The sequence below is a fragment of the Dipodomys spectabilis genome, unplaced genomic scaffold, assembly GCF_019054845.1.
Source record: "Dipodomys spectabilis isolate Male_0828 unplaced genomic scaffold, ASM1905484v1 ptg000054l, whole genome shotgun sequence".
Lineage (NCBI taxonomy): Eukaryota > Metazoa > Chordata > Mammalia > Rodentia > Heteromyidae > Dipodomys > Dipodomys spectabilis.
The window spans coordinates 24,891,842-24,911,888 of NW_024870731.1; positions in this window are offsets into that span (position 1 = coordinate 24,891,842).

Consider the following 20,047-nt stretch of genomic DNA (forward strand, 5'->3'; position numbering starts at 1 on the left):
CAAGTGCTTTCTCTCCAGTGAATAAACTCAGAGTGAAAAAACACCACCCAGGCTCTAATCAATCTGCCAGCCAGTGGTCTTCAGGGACCTACCATTCAGAAAAACAGGTAAAACTTGGATTTATTCATCTTGATAGTCACACAACTATTTTCATGAAATGCTTTTGAGTGCCCAGCACTATGCAATGCTTCAGTGCTCAGAATAGAAGACCTGGTTCTTGTTCTCATGGAGACTATATCCTCATTTAGGAAGGTTGGCCAAAAGCAAGTGCCTATATAAATAAATAAAATGACTACAGCGTGAAATAAATGTTTACTGACACCGTGCCATGATGAAAGGAATGGAATGGGGGGCTAGTTTAGATAGAATTGTCAGAGGAAGCCTAATTAAAGTGGGGGAACATTTGAATAAGAACTTGAGTTTGGGGTATTTAGGAAAAGGAAGAGTTCAAGGTAGATTGTGCTTAGTATTGTCTTAAGCCTAGCAGGTGGGAACACACTAGAAGAAAAACCTACACTCAGAAATGGTGGGGCAAAAGGTGAATAAATGCAGCAGTGATACTCACTAGTCTCTATGTTGAAAATACAACTTGTGAGGAGAGGAGACAAGAGGAGGAAACTGGGAGAAAACAAGGGAAGAGGTGACACTGTTAAAAAATACATTCATTCCCTGACTTGTGTAACTGTAAGCCCTCTGTACAGCTCCTTTACAATAAAAAATACTAAAAGAAAAAAGAAAAAAAAAACAACATAAGAGATGCCAGCCTTGTGGACTACAAGAAGGAATTCGAGTTTCATTTTAAACATGAGAAAAAAAAATCACATGATAGTCACTCAATTGTGTTGTCAAACACTAGAACTTCTTCTTACAATATTTTGTGCCTAGTATCCAACCTCAGGTTCTCTCTACTACATTCCCTAGTCTCTCATAATCACTCTTTCTCTCTTCTATATAAGCAACTTATAAAAAAGGTTCTAAAACTATATACTGGAGAGAAGACAGCATATTCAATATACAGTGTTAGGAAAACTGGGTATCCTCATGCAGAAGAATAAAACTAGAATCTATCACTCAGGCTACAAGTAAAGAGGATCAAAGCCAGGCACCGGTGGCTCACATCTATAATCCTAGCTACTCAGGAGGCTGAGATCTGAGAATCAAGGTTCAAAGCCAGCCTGGGCAGGAAAGTCCATGAAACTCTTATCTCCAATAAACCACCAGAAAACCAGAAGTGACACTGTAGCTCAAGTGGTAGAGTGCTAGCCTTGAGCTGAAGGGCTGAGGGACAGCGCCCAGGCCCAGAGTTCAAGCCCCATCACCGCCAAAAAAAAAAGAAAAAGAAAAAGAAAAGAAAAGAAAAGAGGATCAAAGGCATCAAGGTAAGATGTAAAAGTATGATGATACTGCAGAAACATGTCAGTGTGTAAGCAATGCTTTTTATGGGAGGTGGAGGGAGTATGGGAATAAAAATGCCACACTCAGTCCACTAAAGGAAAAATTGGCAAATAGAATTCTATCAAAATACAATGCTTCTATATAGAAAATGGAACAACCTACAGAATGAAAGGAAATACTTCCCAACTCTTCATCAGACAAGGGAATACTATGCAGAATAAATATGGAACTCAAAACAGTGACAAAAGAATCCAAATAATTTGAGTTGAAATGGGCCAATTATTTGACTAAATATATATCAAAAGAAAAGCCCCTGTGCTTTGTGGGTGAGTAGATGACACTCAAAGAGATGAAGTGACTCACTCTAGCCAGGTTCATGAGCTAAAAATTGAAGGGCCACTAGCACAACTATGTTGATTGTAGCATTATTCACCATAGCTAAGATATGGAACCAATCCAGATGCCCTTCAGTAGATGAGTGGATCAAGAAAAGGCATATGCAATGGAATTCTATGCTTCCATCAGAAAGAATGACACCATCCCATTTGTAAGGAAATGAAAGGTTTGGGAAAAAATCATACTGAGTGAAGTAAGCCAGAACCAAAGAAATATAGATCCCATTGTTTAGTCGCAATAACTAGTAAACCTAGGATAATCTTAGCAGATGAGCAGAATAACTCAATAGCTATGAACATATGACCATATAAGAAGATGCTAAGTGAAATGAAATCCAAAACACGGATTTAAGAGGTTTTTCTTTGTTATTGTTGTTATTTTTAATGTAGTATGTGATTTTTTGTGTTTCTTTTGTATGTTCTTTCCCCTATGGTATATCCCCTGCTGTCACTGTATTTGATTTTGGTACCCTGGTATTGTATATATGTTTATCTGAATTAGGGAAGGGAAGAGGAACAACAGAATGGTGAGACAAAGGACAAGGGGGAACCAATGCAACAGGGACATACACAAGACAGTATTTCAGAAATGATCTGTACAACTGGGGGGTGAGGAAGGGAAAGTGGGAGAAAATTGAGGGAAGAGGTAACAAGTTTGACAAAAAATGTACTTATTACCTTACTTCTGTAACTGTAACCCTTCTGTACATCACTTGGACAGTAAAAAATTTTTTTAAAGTGAAGGGCCACGAGGAATGCTATGATTTCATCATTTTTACAAATAACAGAAAATAAAATGGAAATTGAGCTAAACTGATTATTTAGAGTAAGACTTCCTTTAGGCTGAACTTTGGTCCTCTAGGCAATGAATGGGCTGGCTGGTGCAATGTCCATAAGCATTTGTGATAATGTTATAACTAACATAAATGTAGGTCTTCTACACTCTGCTGCTCTTGGCAATACCACTGCATTGATTCCCTGTCATTGTTTCCTCTCATTGCTCCTTTTCTTCACAGGCCCTCAAGGATTCTTTTTTCTTCCATGCAGTAAATTTCATTCAGTTCAGAATCAATTCAATCAAATGTAATGATATAAGCTACCTCATATGCATGTTTTGGTTTATAACAGGACACAAAAGGAATTGAGCATGTTTAGATTACAAAACTGCAGACAATGTAAAAATTCAATTCTACAAATAATGGAAGGGAATCTTATGAAGAAGTGAAACTTGGGCCACGAGGAAAAGCCTAAAAGGTGTCATCCAACACAATAAGCAGAAATGACTTTACCCATGCCGAGCACTCATCCATTTGTCTAGCACAGACAAGTAGGCAGGTGGGATAATTAAGGTTCTGGTTTCATTTTAGTGTTCATCAAAGGGATGATAGGGTGGTAGGGACATTTCAATTGAGACCAAAAGATGTCTTCATCTAGGCCAGATGGACAAAATGTACTACAAACAGAAAGAACAGAGAGGTAGAAAAGAACATGGCCCATTAAAGAACCTGGAAGAAAGGTGGTGAACTAATTTGTAAGAGGGATACAGAGAAGAGACTGGAATCAAGCAAGAGCCAGACAGTGGAGGCAATCCAGGACAAAGCAAACTGATTTGAGCTGAACTGGGAAATACACAGTTCTATAACATAGATCTGTCCACAAATGGTCTGGACTCCTAATAAGCAATGGTGTATAGACAGAGCTGGATGATTCTTGAAGACCATTTTGAATAAAGAAGTGAAGCATAAGATGGGAAGGAGAGAGAAATGCTTGGACCCCATGTGCATTAGGTTACTTCCAAAGCTGAAGGTCATCTTTTAGCAGATGTTCCGTGCAGCTGTTTTAATTTCTTGGAAATTCCAAAGTTGCCTGGCTTCCTCCAGTGACTCTTACATGCAATAAATCCTGCAGGTAACGCTGTTGTAAGCCACAAAGATAAGTAAAATGGCAAGCAAGATGACATGGAGTATATTGTGGAGGTGAAGGGTTTGAAGGATATAGCATGTAGACTTAAGCTCGGTGCTCTTAACTTGGAGTTTGAATTTCCATTGCTAGACATAACAGCAGCTAAAAAATATGAGGTATTGCCAATTTACCTCTCTATCCCTAGGCATAGAAGAACAGCTGATCCTTTAATAAATATTTGCTGAGTGAATAAAATGGCCTGCTACAGCGGCATGCCAAAGCTGCCCCTCCTTTGTTAAATGATGACTGCTCTGATTCTATCCACCAGTTCCCAGCAACGCAGAGAAAAAGGAAAAGTAATGACGCCCTAAAGGTCATCAGCCAATGAACCCTTCACTCCCAGGGAAAGGAAATCAAGCTGTCCTTCTTTGCTCTGTGTTTTCCCTAAGGCTCAGCTCTGGTCATTTCTTTTCCTTCAAGGCTGCCTGTGATATTCATTTGACCTGATTTCTCTTGTACAGTGTGGCAATGGATGATTAGTCGGCTTGTCCTTGCCTGATCTGAGGAGATAGCGAAGACTTTCCTTGTAGACAGCTCTACCACTGGTTTATTGGCTCAGGCTATTCAGAGCTGCATCATCATTGGGTGATGTCACATGCAGTCAGTACAAGAGCTCAGGGCTCTAACACCACATTCACAGAAGCTAAGTGAGGAAGCACTGGGCATTCCACAGCATATCCTTTCTCTGGCACTTCCTGTCCTAGTCCAGATCCCAGGCATTTCAACATTATGATTTATAATCCTAGAAATAGCCCATTAAGGAAAAGTCTCCCTGCCCAGACAACATTAGAATCTTAATAGAGTCTCATCTTGTTCTCTGGGTTTCCTGAGACTTCGTTTGTTCACATTTGCAGTCTGCATCCTCTACAATTTGAGAATGCAGATAGTAAAACTCTCAAATAGTTATAGAAAGATAACACAAGGATGCTATACAAAGAGGTCTGGAGTCGGAGCCAGCTAAAGGCTCTTATTTGTTGTGTGTGAAGTACAAAGCTCCTATATCAATGCCATATAGGATTGTAGTACACACAGTGATAAACAACCCAGAGACTATTTTGAGCTCTTGATACAGCTGCCAGGAGTCCTGCTAGCAGACAGCTTGCTCTTTTCAACCTCCAGCTTAGTGATTTGCCTTTCCTAAGGTCATGGTCTTTCTTCACCACCAATGACTGGTCAAGGTGAAACTGTGAAGAGCTGGACCACTTCAGCTCAACTCAGTAGAGTTTTTATGCAACATTTTGCTTCCAGAGACCACGATTGAAGTCTGTCAAGGTTGGAACCAGACCCATATAGCAACTTGACATCTCTCTTTACGCAGATTTATTTCCTTCCTTCCACTTTCATAAGTCCCCTTGTCCATAATTTGTATCCTACTGCTAATTCTGTCTCAGAGGCTGCTTTAGGGAGAACCTAGTCTGTGACATGAATGATGGGTAAAAAGAAATGCCATGCTTTCCTCCTGCCTCCCCAAAGGATTCTGGACTTACTCCATTTCTCCTTTCCTTACTCTCTGAGAAGGTCTGGGGAATGCCCCAAATGCCTGCAGGGAAGAAACAGTTAAGAACCATGAGAGATAAAATGATTTGGGATCCTATAAACCTGGCATTAAGAGACAGTTGAAGACTGGGTAGACAAAGTTTGTTTCCTCCTATTTTTTGCTCTAGTGACTTAAAATCCAAAGAAATGGCTAATCGTTTTGAAAATTGCTTTTTTTTTTCCTTTGCAGTGCTGTGGACCAAACATAAAATTACTTTTCAAGTAACAGTCTGTGTTCTGGAGCCATGAAATTGCTTAACCTAAACTATTTGGCCTCAGTAGGCTCTCAATTACCACAACCTTTGAGTTATGTATTATCACTTCTATTTTTATAGATAAAGAAACTGAGGCTCAGAGAGGCTAAATTCAAGGTGACCTTGATCTATTCATTTAACTTCTTTCGGATTTCATGACTGAAAGATAAGGCTAAAAGTAAAAAAAAAAAAGCAAGGAACAAACTAAACATTGAAGACTTCCAATTCCAAAATTCTCAATTCTTTACAGAATTATCTTAAAGTATTTGCTTCCACATCAAATATGATAAGCTCATATGGCATGAAATATTTGCTCCCACATTGAGTGTGATAAGATCATATAACATGAATAAGATACTTCCAAAATTACTTTTAGTACCTAATCCAAAGCTACATTGTAAAGTTGGATTGTCACTTGAACTTGGTGGCATATACAGATGTACCCACTCCCCAGCTTACATTTGATAAATCCACAGTTCAGAGAAGTCAAATTATTACTGAAAAGATGTTACTGCTGAGTTTTAGATCTAGAACATAGTCTCAAGTTCCTTGACTCTGTTATACTGATTATTCTGAAATACTTCATTGTTTCCCTTTAGCCTATTACTACATTACATATTACCTTAAATTACTATAACAAATACTTGTAACTTCATTATAGTTTCTGAGAAACTGGAAGAGGCTTCCCTGGGTGGCCTTAGCGCTGAGTCTCTAATGAAGTTGCAGTAAGGATGTCATCTAGTTTTGCAACCATGAAGGCTTGACCAGAACTGGAGATCCTCTTCCAAGATGATGCACTGTTGTGACTGTTGATTGGAGGCCTTCATGTTTTACTTTCCATATGCATTCCTCAGGACTGCTTGAGCATCCTCAGACAGTGACAACTGGTCTCCCCCCAAATGAGCCATCCAAAAGGGAAAACAGCAGTAAGGCAGTGTCTTCTATGACCTATTTAAGAAGTCACATGTGATAACTTCCTTGATATTACTATATTAATATATATACATATTCATATATATATATAATTTTGTCAGTCATGGGCTTGAACTCAGGGCATGCATGCTGTTCCCTGAGCTCTTTTTGCTCAAGGCTAGCAATCTACCAATTTAAGCCACAGTGTCACTTCTGGCTTTTGAGGGGTTAATTGGAGATAAGAGTTTCACAGTGACTTTTCTGCCCAGACTGACTTTGAACCATGATCCTCAGATCTCGGCCTACTTTGTAGCTAGGATTACAAGTGTAAGCCACTGGTGCCCAACTCATATTCTAATATTTTTAATATATTATCTTCAAGTAGTTGCACAGAGAAGTTGCCAAATAATGAACCAGTTTATGACTTCATTTTGCTACATTTTGATCCATGTCATCCTTTTCAATATTCTCATCCATCCCTCTCAACCCAGTCTTTCCCACACTTTTATTAATTTTGGAGCACACATGTTGAATTCTTTTTTTTTTTTTTTTGGTCGGTCCTGGGCTAGAACTCTGGGCCTGGGTGCCATCCCTGTGCTCTTCAGCTCAAGGCGAGTACTCTACTGCTTGAGCCACAGCGCTACTTCCAGTTTTCTAGTGGTTTATTGGAGATAAGAGTCTCACGGAGTTTTCTGCTCGGGCTGGCTTTGAACCGCGATCCTTAGATCTCAGCCTCCTGAGTAGCTAGGATTATAGGTGTGAGCCACTGGCGCCCAGCTTGAATTCTTTTTTTTAACTTTCTCTCTCTTTCTCTTTCTTTCTTTTTTCTTTCTCTCTTTCTTTCTTCCTTCTTTCTTTTCTTTCTTTCTTTCTCTCTTTCTTTCTTTCTTTCTTTCTTTCTTTCTTTCTTTCTTTCTTTCTTTCTTTCTTTCTTTCTTTCTTTCTCTTTCTTTCTCTCTCTTTCCTTTCTTTCCTTCCTTTCTTTCCCTCCTTCCTTCCTTCTTTCCTTCCTCTCTTTCCTTCTTTTTTCTTTCTTTTTTTTTTTTGTTGGTCATATGGCTTGAACTCTGGGCCTCGATGCTGTCCCTCAACTCAAGGTGAGCTCTCTACCACTTGAGCCACAGTGCCACTTCTGATTTTCTGGTGATTAATTGGAGATAAGAGTCTCACAGATTTTCCTGCCCAGGCTGGCTTTGAAGCGTGGTCCTCATATCTCAGCCTCCTGAGTAGCTAGGATTACAGGTGGGAGCCACGAGCACCTGGCTACGTTGAATTTTTTTTTTTTTTTTTTGTGAGAATACCATACAGAGGAGTTACAATTACATGGGCAAGATAACGAGTACATTTCTTATCAAGCATTGTTGCCTTCTCTTTGCTTCCCCTTCCCATCCCTTCCCATACTCTCCCCACCTTCCCCCACCTCCCCCCACCCGATCATCCCCCCCCCCCCACCAAAGTTGTAAAGTTCGTTTTTCGACATAACGACTTGTACATCTCATTGTTGTAATGGGTCCACCTGTATCCCTAGTTAAATGATTTGTTTTTGCCCTTCCCCTCCACAAATTATACCAACATCAAATACAGTAAAAGCAGGGTTATACCGTGGGGGAGGGACATACAAAGCAACATAGAAATCATCTTATAAATACATTAAAAACAATTACATGAAAGAAAAAAATCATTTAAATATTTATCTTGGGATTCTTAACAGCACCTTCTCCCTCTTCTCCTCTTTATTATTCATCGGTCCTTCTCTCCAAAACCCCACATTACCCCTTTCAAGTTCTCATTTCCTGATGTTAATTTTGTTGAACTTGGACTTTGCCTTTCTAAGGAATTATACTATTTGAGTTCTTCTTTAAATGTGCCGCATTTCAGTTAATACATTTGTATGCACTTGCATACCACCTAATGTATTTAATGCTATAACCTAATTTTAGCTTCCATATAAGAGAGAAAACCTCCAACTTTTGTCTCCCTGGGCCTGACTTACTGAAATATAATGTTTTCTTTTTTTGTTTTTGTTTTTGTCAGTCCTGGGGCCTGAACTCTGGGCCTGGGCGCTGCCCCTCAGCTCTTCAGCTCAAGTAGCACTCTACCACTTGAACCACAGTGCCACTTCCAGCTTTTTCTGCTTATGTGGTGCTGAGGAATTGAACTCAGGGCCTCATGCATGCAAGGCAAGAACTCTACCACTGAGCCACCTTCCCAGCCCAATTTTAGCCATAGGTTTTTTTTTTTTTAAGCCATACATAAATTGTTTATCTGGATCCAAAAGTCCCAATGTACCTTTGCTGTTTGTTTGTTATTCCTTTGTTTTGCTTTGTTTGTTTTCTTTCTTATTTTTTTTAACAGTAGTGGGGATTGATCTCAGGGCCTTTCACTTGCTAGGCAAGTGCTCTCCCACTTGAATCACATCCCTGATCCTTTTGCTTAAGTTGTTTTTCAGATAGGGTTTTATACTAACATTGCCTGGCTGACCTTAAGCTTTGATCATCCTACTTCTGTCTTTTGATTATCTAGAGTTACAATATTGAATCATCATGCCTATTCTTCCTATCTATTTCTTCTTAAGTAGCTATTACATGCCAGGAAAGATACTAAGACCTTGATATCGTCTCATTTATTTCTTAAAATTATATCATTTTGAGAGAGATACTATTATTCTCTTTGACAGGTGAGGCTGAATGAGGGTAAGAAATAGGATCAGTCATTCTTCCAAGGAATAGAGAATCTGTCAATCTGATTCTAGGATCTGTATAAACTGTTCTTGATCAAGGTTTGGGTAATGAGATAGCCACATTCTTAACACCGTACTGCCTTGCCCTTGTGTAGTGGATACATTTTTAATTGCTAAATCAATTAATTAGGTAAAAACTGACTTCTACCAGTCAGTCGGAGCCTAGTGCTTTGCTAAACTTTCAAATGCATTGTTTCATTCAGTCCTTACACTGACATTAGGCTGTGGAAGAGGGATTTGGAAGAGGCTGTGTCATAGTCATACAGCCTAAGAAAAGTGTGACTGATCACTGTTGGCTTTGGAAGTAGAGGAAGGGACCACAGGCAAGGCTGGCATGGACCAAGATCTGCCCATTCTTAGCCTCCTGTGTAGCTTGGGATGAAAGACACACAGGAATGGCTTGAGAAAGACATGAACTTCTCATGGACTTTTCTGCCTGGGCTGGCCTCAAATTGCAATTCTCAGCCTGCCAAGTAACTAGGATTATAGGCATGAGCAACTGGCACTTGACTCACCATTGCCTGCTTCTAATCTAGAGCAAATAAAGAAGGAAGGTGTCAGAGCATCCAGCATGGTGAGTATCCTTCGAGGACAAGTACAGTAGGATAATCAGAAGCTGAGGATGATGCCCAGAAGGGGAATTCTTCCTCCGTCTGGCTATATTTGCAGATCATTGCAGTGTGGCTGACTCATTCCTCATGGTAAGCCCTTTCACACTCTGCCTGTCTTTCCAGACATCTAAAAATTTGTGTTTGAACAAGAGCAAACTAGGTGTTTGTGTATAATAAGTAATGATTACAATTCACTAGCAGTCCTGGGTGCTGTTTTATAAGCATTTGCCTTGTTGAAGATCTTTAGGCTTCATAGAGGATCCTGTGGCTCCATCCAGAGCTGGTGTAATGTAGTGGGCAGGACAGGAGATCTGGAGCCACAGAACCCACAGGTCAAATCCTGGCTCTGCCCACTTTGTAGCTGCCTCTGTTTCTTTATCTGTGGCGGGAACATGTGACCTATCCCCAGAGACCTTTGGAAAATTAAATGTCGTAGGCAGAGGAGGAATTTGAATACTGCCAAGATAGTCGTTATCATTTTTACTTGTTACCTATTACTTATACTAAAGACTTGATTCTAATTGTGCTATATGACATAATATTATATGGAGGGTGGGGGGAACCCTAAACTAATTTTCAGACTGTCTTCTGTTTTAATACAAAGAAGATAACAAAAGACAATACTTTATGAGGCTGTTGTATGTGTCGAATGGGACAATGCTTGCATGTAAAAGTCATGTTTTGAGTCATTTAGAGTTTAAAATTTCCCTATTTATACAAATAGGTCCCAATATTGTTGCTTCTCTTCCTGGTTGGCCTGCATGGGTAGATTGTGCACCCATGTGCATTTTGTTAAGGTAGTGAGACTCTTGTGCTTTATATCTCTTAGATAACAGATAATGTCCTAGGAGGTTGAGCTAAGTAGACATAAGAGGGGGGATGTGATAAGAAAGTAGGAAAAAAGGTGAAGTGAGCAGGTAACTGATGTCCTTGGAGATCTCAAGTCCAGAGACAGAGCAAATGTCACCATCCTAAGTAAAGGCCTAAATATATGAGGGGAGAAACAGGGAGCATTTCCTACATGCCTCCATCACTCACTTCCCACAAATAACTCCTGTGAGTCTTCCCAACTACCTGAAGTCAATCTCTCTCTAGTCAAAGAAACTAGACCCAAGGAGACTAAATAAACAATCCAAGACCACACACAGAAAGCCAAGAATTGACCTCTTGGCCCTGGACTCAGCCATAATTTGGCTCCAAAATTCATATTCTTTTGTTCCATTGACTTTATACCCCTAAAGTTTAATCACCTGATGATACTTCTGAGATCCAAATTAGCTTAGCTACTAATGGGATCCAACAGCACAAATAGCATATGGAGACTGTGAAAGTACTTTAGGAGACACACTGAAACATCGATATATCAAGAGCCTTGCAATAATCTTAGAATTTCTTAATTAGTAGGTTGTGTTGATTATAGTATCCAAACATTGACATTTTCCCCACAGTGTTTCCTAAATTATATCCCAAATAAAATGTTATGTTCTTATTAACACCAAAAAAACACAACTTCTACAATTAAGCTATAATTAATCAAGCTACTAGAAGTGAAATTTAAAAAGGGCTTATTCATATTCAGGCCTGTCAAATGATTGAAATGGACTGTTTTGAAGTAGATACTATTATCCTTCATTTAGATAAGAAATTAATTCTTGGAATTGTTCATTAAGAATATAAGAAAAATTCTCAAATGTATCTTGGAACCACTTGAATGAAGCCAGTTTGAAGCTTGAACATGAATAATGTGGTGGAATGGTAAGTATAGCTCACATCTACCCCTCCAAAAAAAATGACTGGTAACATCTGCACACAAGTGTTGCTGGCCCCACTGAAGAGGATGTAAAACCCTGGTAAGGCCTCAGACTGAGGACAGCTAATTAAAGAAGGTAGCCTTATGCCCTGGTGATTACTAAGTGCAGTCCGTGACTGCTGTCATTCCTATATGGACCTGGTTAGCTGCAGCCCTGTTTATATGGACTTGGTTACAGCTCAACTTGATCATGATCCTACAGCCAGATGCTACTACCAGAGGTCCTAGGAGAAATCACGCCAGGCAATGTCATGTTTATAGACCCACTGGCTGCAGATCTAACCACAGATCCTGAGGTAGTGCTGTAAGTTATTTCCAACCCCATTCTATTGCCACCACAGGGCATGGTAGAGACATGCCCATCTACATTCCTGAAACCAGGCCTGTTAGCAAACAGATCCTGAAACTACCTTGTGACTCAAATACATCATGTTCTATTTTTGCCAATCCATGCACAGGTGCATTATGGGTGACAAAACTGCCTGTGCCGCTGGTTATAGACCTGTTGGATTTGGCCCCTGGGACCTCATCCCAGCCCTATTCTTAGTCCTGTTAACCGAGTTATAAAAACATCATTTTGTACTTTAGATATAGACACTCTGTATGTGTCAATCATATCTAAATAAAACTAAAGGGGAAAACTTCAGTTTCTGAAATTCTCAGAGCTTTTTTTTTTTTTTTTTTTTTTTGGTTGTGGGGCTTGAACTCTGGGCCTGGGTGCTGTCCCTCAGCTCTTCAGCTTAAGGCTAGAGCTCTACCATTGGAGCCACAGCACCACTTCTAGTTTTCTGGTGGTTAATTGGAGATAAGAGGCTCACGGACTTTCTTGCCCGGGGTTGGCTTGGAACCGCAATTCTCAGATCTCAGCCTCCTGAGTAGCTAGGATTACAGGCGGGAGCCACTGGCGCCCGACTCTCAGAGCTTTTACTCTGCTAGTGGACTCTAAATATTTTTAGAAGGGGACATTCATTCAATGATGGCCAAATCTATTTAGCATGAGTTGTTTTCTTTATTGCACATCTCTTTGGAAAATTCTATCCTTCTGTGCCTGCTAACTTGCCTTCCCTCCTGAATGAAGCCAACCATATACATTGTGTGCATCTGTTCCTAATTATCTTAAAAAAACCATCAAGTTGTTCACTCGCTTAGAAGCTCTTCTAGTTTGTGCACTCTGAGAAGAGTAGAAAAGTGTGAATTGCTTTTTATAGAGTTGAGTCACTGGTTGGACTTAACATGTGAAGCAGGGCTGTCTGTTTCTTTGGGAAACAAAGAAGTTAGTTCTGAGCACAGAGTGGATACTCTTTCTCTCTCTAGCAAATCATAAAAGAAAGAACTTGGGAGGTGGGTTTGCAAAGGGTGTAAATGGTGGCCTGGGAATATTTAAACTTAGAAGAAGAAAATTTTACACAGAGTTTCAGAGTTTCGCTAAATGGCTAGAAAATACAAAAGTGAATGTTTCCTAAGTATCTGTAATTGTTAAGTTACATGCAGAAGGCAGTAAGAGAGAAATAGGGTTTGAGTTGAAATGTTTCCATTCTCAGTTTAAATATGTTGCCAATTATTGTTTAAAAATTAAATTTATCTGCTTGAAAATCAGTTGCATTTGTCATTTACAATCTAGTTTTCTGGACTTCTAGCTTTAAGATAATTATATGAAATCAACCTCCTTTTGAAAATCATTCAGAACACAAAAGAGTACAGAGATACAAGCTCTGTTTTGATCAAACCATCTTCCATTAAAAAGACATAAGATCGTTTAAAAAGACATAAGATCGTCCTGAGGAACTTCCTAACAATGAATGCTTTGAAGGTACTTGGTTTTACAGGAAGTGGCAATGAGGTGGTACCTGCTTAAATGTGGAGATATTTTGAAGTCAGTGTAAGGAGCACATCTCTAGCTCTGACCTCTATAACCGTAGGAGATGGAAAAAATGATCCCTATGGCAGTGAATCAAGGAGGTTTCAGACTTAATGTTTCAGGCACAAACAAAGCAGAAGGATGAATGGACAATCAAGAACTCAATGAACAATAAGATTCACAGCTCCGGCTTCCTCTCTTATCCAAAGTTCTTATACTCAAGGTTATACCTGCTTTAGAATTAGTTCCAAGAATTAGATTGATGGATTCTCATCTGGAGAAACTAAACTGCCTCTCCAAAAAGCTCTGCCTGAGATCCCAAGCACCTCGTGAAATCTAAAAGCAGACTGCCAGGTGTAAGACCTAATCACATGTACAAATATCTACACACCTCCTCACTACCTAACTAAAAGGGAAGTCAAGAGTATTAAATATTTGAAAGAGGTCATTCATCTGTATGAGAGAGAGCAAAATAAACTAGCAAATAGGTGTGAGAATAGACAATTGCAAAGTAGAGGGAAACTTAAATGAAACAAAAATATCTTCAAATAAGTAACAGAAGAGTGCATTCCTGAAATAAGAGATAACTATAACAATTATTTCTTGGAAATAAAAACTAGGATAGTGGAAAAAGTAACAAATTTGCATATATATACACATGCATATAATTACATAAGCATAAATGTTTGTATGTGTATGCACATATATGTATGTATACATACACACATATAGATACACACATACAGAAATCTCCCCCCCCCCAAAGTAAAAAACAATAGAAGCAATAAAGGGCTGAACTCTGCAAGTATACAATCAGCTAATTATTGGTAATTGATGAAAATTCTGGAAAACAAGACTTGAGAATTTAGTGGAGAGACAATATTTTGATTTGGGTTCCTTTAGAAACTAACTCTTAGATATGAACTTAAACTCAAATCATTTGAGGGAGGCAATCTCAGGAACAGTAATAAGATTCTAAAACAGTGATACAGAAATGGGCTATAATTTGGATAAAAAGGACCCCAAAGGTCAGGTGCTGGTGGCTCGCACCTATAATCCTAGCTACTCAGGAGGCTGAAATCTGAGGATCATGGTTTGAAGCCTGCCCAGGCAGAAAAGTCTGTAAGACTCTTATCTTCAATTAACCACTCATAAAAAGCTTGAAGTGGTTCTGTGGCTTAAGTGGTAGAGTGCTAGCCTTGAGCACAAAGAGGCTCAGGAACAGTGCCCAGATCCTGAGTTCAAGCCCCAAGACAGGCAAAATAATAATAATAATAATAAAGGACTCCAAAGTCCCATATGTTAGGAGCTTGGTCTCCAGATCAACTATATTGGGAGATGGGGTAACTTTGAACAGTTCGGGGAGTCTTATACTATTAATCTAGTAGTTTTTTTTCAAATGGTTCCCTTGAATTGCTATAATATTTTATTTTTAGTTATACAAACAGGTTACATTCATCATGTCAGTACAATGCATCATGATCAACGCCATCGCTTTCTTCCTTCTCCTTCATCCTCCCCAACCCCACCCCTCCCCTCGATTTTCCTAGTTTCATAGGGTATGCCTTGACTCCTATGACTGCCCTCTCTCCACCCCATCCCACTCACGTTGACATCCCCACGCACATCTCCATACCAGCTTTCCAGGGTTCATGTTGTGAAGCTCTAAGTTAGCTGTTCAAAGGAGTGACACCATTTAAATTCTTCCCCACATATGGCCATACTTCAGTTCATATGTTTATGTACATGTGTATATGATCCTGTATGTTTACATACATTATTACAATATAAGAACTTCCACATACAAGAGAAAACAACCATCTTTGGTGGTGTGCAGTCCTAAGCAAACTCCAGCTTTATCTCTACCTTCATTGTCACAGCCTGCCTGCCTGCCTGCCTCCCTTCCTTCCTTCCTTCCTTCTTTCCTTCCTTCCTTCCTTCCTTCCTTCCTTCCTTCCTTCCTTCCTTCCTTCCTTCCTTCCTTCCTGCCTGCCTGCCTGCCTGCCTGCCTGCCTTCTTTCCTTCCTTCTTTCCTTCCTTCTCTCTTTTTTAAATAAGAACACCAATGATTCCATGTAGAGCTTTCCCTAATCAGTAAGTTCCTATCTTGAGTCTTAACTAATGACATCTGCAAAGACCCTGTTTACAAACAAGGTCCCAGATAGATATACTTTTTCTTTTGCCAGTACCAGAATGTGAACTCAGGACCTTAAGCTCTCACTTGGCTTTCTTTCTGCTCACAGCTGGTGTACTACCACTTGAACCACATCTCCAGTCTGGCTTCTTGCTGGTCTATTGGAAATAGAATCTTTATAATTTTTCTGTCATTGATCCAGGTCTCACTCTCTGGAATAGCTAGAGTTACAGAAGTAAGCCACTGGCACCCAGCTTGAAATACATTTTTGAAGGGATACTATTCAACTTACTTTATTATTACTTTATGGAAATGAAAGATAAAGTTATAGGACCAGGGAAATGGTATGGTCTTCAAAAATTATCTAAGAATAAGGTAAGGAAACTATCAGGGTCATAAGAACATGAATCTCTAGATTTGAAGAACTCACTAAGGATATATCATAATAGAAGTGAACAGGTGAACAATGCAGCATGTTGCTGTTAGAAGAGCAGAGATAAAATTCTACTAAGTGACTGAGAGGACACCACACATACACACACCCATACACATGCCATATTGTAGCAACCATCAGAATGACATCAAGTTCTCAATGGTAACAGTGAAAGTTAAGATAACAATAAAACAATAGCTTTAAAACTCTAGGGTGAAACTATTTTCAACCTACAAAGTTATGTCTTCCTATTGTCAAGTATGAGAATAGGAAAAAATTCAGGCTTTAATATTTCAAAATAATTACCTTCAGTGTGCCTTTTTATTCTTTGTTGGAATAAAATTTAATGCACTAAGATAATAGGAATAGAGTTTCAAGTTAAAGGAATTTCAGAAGAAATGAGAGCAAGGAAAGCCTAGACTTTCTATTGTATAGACAGATGATGGTACTGACTGGAACGAAACAGTGGACTCAAGGAGAAATGTCTATAAGAAAAGCTAGAAGGGCTGGGAAGGTGGCTCAGTGGTAGAGCACTTTGCCTTGCATGCCTGAGGCCCTGGGTTCGATTCCTCAGCACCACATAAGCAAAAAGAAAAAAAAAGCTGGAAGTGGCGCTGTGGCTCAAGTGGTAGAGCGCTAGCCTTGAGCTGAAGAGCTGAGGGACAGCGCCCAGGCCCAGAGTTCAGGCCCCACAACCGGACCCCCCCCCCCAAAAAAAAAAAGAAAAAAAGAAGAGCTAGAAACCAAGAGATTATATGTTTGGCATTAGAAAAAAAATCAAAAGGTGTTTTGATGAGTTATTTGGAGGTGTGGAAAGAATTTATTAACTTATATACAAATGAGCAAAAAGTCAGACTGGTAGCTGGGTGCTGGTGACTCATGCCTGTAATCCTAGCTACTCAGGAGGCTGAGATCTGAGGATTGCAGTTCAAAGCCAGCCTGCGCAGGAAAGTCTGTGAGACTCCAATTAATCACCAGAAAAGCGGAAGTGGCGCTGTGGCTCAAAGTGTTAGAGCATTAGCTTTGAGCTCAAAAGCTCAGAGACAGTGCTTAGGCCCTGAGTTCAAGCCTTATAACCGATAAAGAGAGAGAAAGAGAGAAAAGAAAAATCAGTTTTAATTCCACAAGAGAAAGGAAGTGGTATAAGATTGTAAATTAAATGTGAGGATGATACTTTGCTTGAATAGTATGAAATATTTACATAGTCATAATAATAAAAGCACTGAGGTGTAGTTAATTTAAAAATTACAATATTGAAAAGGGTAGAGAAAAAGGAAATGGAATGTAATTGTATTTAAATCTTCATCTTCATCTCTCTAAAGAAGTCAATGGCAATGTCTGAATTTGAGAGTTCAATTTTTTTAAAGTGGCTTAGCCATTATTTTCCTTTTCCTTCCTTCCTTCCTTTTGTATTTCTCATGTAACATCGACAATATTGAGCTCCCATCATCTGTCCTTTTGCGCCCCCCCAACTACTGATTTTCACCAATTTCATTTTCTATTCATGCTATTTCCACTTGCCTATTGTTACATTCAAAACCCACCACTATTTCCAGTTGCCTATTGTTACATTCAAAACCCACCCCTAAGTATAATGGCTTACAGCAATAAGCATTTATCTGTTATAATTCTGAAAGTTGGGCATGACAAGCAAGTACAGATTGTCACTGCTTTCTATGGGGATGGCTAAGGTCACATTTGTGATTTACAGAGTGGAGAACCAGCTAGAGTTGGGACATCCAGGGTAGGTTCCCTGAAGTGTTAGGGGCAGCAACAGGGACAGCTGGCTGTGTGTCTGTCCATCCCTACATCTCTCACCATGAAACAGTATCAGCTGAGCACCTCTCTCTATGAGATCTACATCTTAAGAAGACAAAAACATCCCAGAAGGACTTATGATCCTTACAAACTCCTTGCAGAATTTACAGTGTTACTTCTATTGATCAAAACAGCTCACAGGACCAGCCCAGATCCAAGGGAGAGCAAAGAATTCCATCTCTTGGAAGATGCACTCACAGATGGAAGAAATTGTTGACATCTGTCTTGCCAATCAATGTTTGATAATTCACTTTGTATTTCTAAATCAGATAATTCCATCATAAAACAAATACTATTTTTTTCACTAGCTTATCATTAAAATGAGCGAAGAAATTTGAATAGGAAAAGTCACCTTATTTTTCATTTTAGTTTCAGAGATAAACATGAGTGAATGAATCGATTAGGATATTTGAAAAGCCATACTCAAACATGGCACTAGTGTATTTCTTGACAGATTACAGAGAGATACTTTGATTTCTTAGCAAGCCGATGGAGAAAGAAGGGACTACTGTGACTCACTGATATCAGAATCCTGTCATGAAAAATTACTGAGATAAAATTTCTGAAAATATTAACTGTCTTCAGCCAAAATTTAAAGTATTGTTTATTTTAAAAAATAACCTATTGGGCTGAGAAGGTGGCTCAGTGATAGAGCGCTTGCCTTGCATGCATGAGGCCCTGGGTTCGATTCCATAGCACCACATAAGCAAAAAGAAAAAAGCCAGAAGTGGCGCTGTGGCTCAAGTGGTAGAGCACTAGCCTTGAGCTGAAGAGCTGAGGGACAGTGCCCAGGCCCAGAGTTCAGGCCCCACTACCGGACCCAAAATAAAACCCCAAAACTATTATGGGCTGGGGAGGTGGCTCAGTGGTAGAGTGCTTGCCTTGCATGCATGAGGCCCTGGGTTCGATTCCTCAGAACCATATAAGAAGAAAAAGCCAGAAGTAGTGCTGTGGCTCAAGTGGTAGAGCGCTAGCCTTGAGCTGAAGAGCTGAGGGACAGCGTCCAGGTCCAGAGTTCAGGCTCCATGACTGACAAAAAAAATAAAAATAAAAAATAACCCATTATAGGTTGCCATTCTACTTTGGGATTTATTTTTCCCATATTCATATTTCAAAAAATACAGAGCAGAATCCCTGCATTTTAGACATGTCCATTACACTAATTAAAATCTAGCATGGCCATAGCTTTTTAATTACTTTCCATCATTGTGGCAGTCAGTGAAGCTCGCTCTATTAACCACTATAATGCCTCTCTGGTAATCAGTCTTCATAAAACCTGAAAACGTGTCTTATGCTGACATTCCAGCAACTGGCTTGTGTGTCTAGCTTTGCTCGGAGCACAATATACAAATGAGATGTATATGCTTGTTACCTGATAACAAACAATGCCTTCACCTTCCCCATCCATTCTGAACTGATACTGGTATAAGGTGATATATAAGGATCTAGTTCCCTGTTTTTTGCATGTAGATAGCCAGTTTTGCCAGCACCATTTGTTGAAGAGGCTGTCTTTCTTCCAGCCTATGTTTTCTGGGAAGGAATGAGTGGAAGAAGGGTAAAGATGTTGAAGGGGTGGCACAGATTAAGATGTATTGTACACATAAGCTTCTTTGTTAAATGGCAAAAACTTCAATACATAACCTAAAAAAATAAGAAAAATGAAGGAAAGAGTGGGTTAAGAGCTGTAGGAGAGAATGTTGAAAGGCATGACATTACCAAGATGCACCTCTATTCATAAATTGCTCTGTTAAATGATAACCCCTTTGTACAACTACTTAAAGATAATAAAACCATTTAAAAATAAACAAATAACGAGGAGGCAACAATGCTTGATAAGAAATGTACTCACTATCTTGCCCATGTAATTGTAACCCCTCTGTACGGTATTTTCATCATCATCATCATCATCATCATCATCATCATCATCATCATCATCATCATCAGAAGAGGAAGAAGAAGAAGAAGAAGAAGAAGAAGAAGAAGAAGAAGAAGAAGAAGAAGAAGAAGAAGAAGAAGAAGAAAATCCAATGTAGATACATAAAAAATAAAAATAAAATAAATGAATAAACAATTTAAGTACAGTAAGACTAAGTAAACTTTTTCTTTAACTCAAACATTCTTTAACTCAAAAATTATTTTCATATAAATTTTTGGATTGCTTCTTCTATTTCCTTGAAGAATGAGGTTGG